This window comes from Hippocampus comes, unplaced genomic scaffold, assembly GCF_001891065.2.
Source record: "Hippocampus comes isolate QL1 unplaced genomic scaffold, H_comes_QL1_v1.1 scaffold290, whole genome shotgun sequence".
NCBI lineage: Eukaryota > Metazoa > Chordata > Actinopteri > Syngnathiformes > Syngnathidae > Hippocampus > Hippocampus comes.
In genome coordinates, this window is record NW_017805629.1 from 91,580 (window position 1) to 93,378 (window position 1,799).

The window sequence follows — 1,799 nt, forward strand, 5'->3', positions numbered from 1 at the left end:
TTCTGCCAATCTGTGTTTTTCCCTTTTTGGCCAAATATATTTTTTACGACAACTGTCTTGTTGACGGCGTCTTTTATTCATTCCACTGGGGTTTAGCAGGTGTGTTTATAAAGAGACGAAAATTGTTTGGGGACTATCCCCCACCTTCTAGTTGAGATGGTATAACCCAAGAGGCAAAATGACGCTTGCTACTGTTGTTGCGAGTTGCCATTCGTTCTACTAAACCATTAGTCAAACGCCATCATGCCTTCTGTCGTTATTACACAAACAAAAATCTCTTTACTGTTACTAGTGTTAGTGCCTCAATATGGCTACGCTCGTGAAAGCAATACAACAAACTCAAACGCATCTTCATTCAACGTTGTCAACTAATATCCGGATTATGCAAATTTTCCTCAATTCTCTGGAGAAATTTTCATAAAAATTTGAAAAACCCGGAATTCCGGGAAAATCCGGAGGACTTTCATCTCTGATGAACCAAACCCTTAATTCATATACATTATACGAGGGTCATTCAATAAATAAGGTGAGTTTTTCGCTATAAGTACTTCTAATACAGACAGAAGCTTACCCACCCAACATAGTCTCCCAGCACTGTCGCACATTTTCCCATCTGTGCACAAGCTTCCGTATTCCCTCAACATAAAAATCTTCGGACTGATGTCTCAGCCAGTCGCTCTCACCACTTTCCCGCCTTTCATTTTAAGAACATAATGTTACTGTAATCTGCCCCCATCCCCAAAAAATAAGAGATCAAAAACTGAATGTTTTACGAAATACAACAACTGCCACCACAGACATTTTCTGCCAATGACTTTACCAGACCGGCTGGGCAAATGTCTGCCATTTGCAAGTGTTGGCCTTCATGACGTCTGAAACGCGATCATGTCAAAGTTGAAAGTGAAGCAGAGCTGCATTGGGTTTTGTTGGATGCATCAATTAACATTAGCTAAGCTCAAGATTCTGTTATTTTCACATATTCAATTAGTGTATGAAGCTGTAGACGGTGCGGGTTATTTGAGTTTGGCGCTGTGTCTGTTGCATGCGCCACAAATTGGTAAGTGAACAAAGTTCTGCCTCATCAGTGAAAATAATGTCTTTGGCCTTATGGGTGCTACAGGCTTTGCCAGCCTCCACCACCCAACAAAAGTTTTTGGGTTGATTAATTTGTGATTAAGAGTGAGGGGGCTCAAAAGTAAAATGGTGACTCCGGTTCCCCATTGAAAGGCATAAATCCTTGAGAGCATTAAAGCAGGGGCCCCCAACCTTTTTTGCCCCACGGACCGGTTTATGTCAGACAATATTTTCAGGGACCGGCAATTAAGGTGTGGCGGAAATAATACAACAAAATAATATGGTATGAGCTGCATGAAAACTGTGGCGTTTTCGAAATATAATAATAAACACAAGGAGCGTCTAATCTGGCCGCAACACTTCGATCGCTATGGCAATGTTTAATGCCTTCAAAATACGATACAACGCAAATTCAAAGTGCATGAAAATGACGACTCACCACAGCCCCGAGCTTGATTTTCTGCAACCAGACGGTCCCATCTCGGGGTAATAGGAGACAATGACACCTCAAGTGTGTGGTTTATGTCCAGTCTACTTCGTAATTTTGTTTTCATCGCCGTTGCTGCAGAAACCCCCCGTCTCACACTGGTAGGATGTCGGAAATAGCAACAGTGCTATTGTGGCCATCTCAGAGTATTCAGCCATAACTTTAATCCAGTTGTCTCGAAAGTACTTTTAAGGCCGTCATCATTTGCGATCTCCAGCAGTTTTTTTTTTACTCATGC

At 41.9% G+C, this 1,799-nt stretch overlaps 1 protein-coding gene across 2 annotated transcripts in view; it reads right to left on the bottom strand.

Moving 5' to 3' along the window:
- The window catches only part of larp4aa (La ribonucleoprotein 4Aa), a 34,057-nt gene that overhangs the window by 2,627 nt on the left and 29,631 nt on the right, over positions 1-1,799 (bottom strand). The gene's annotated exons all lie outside the window — the stretch shown is intronic.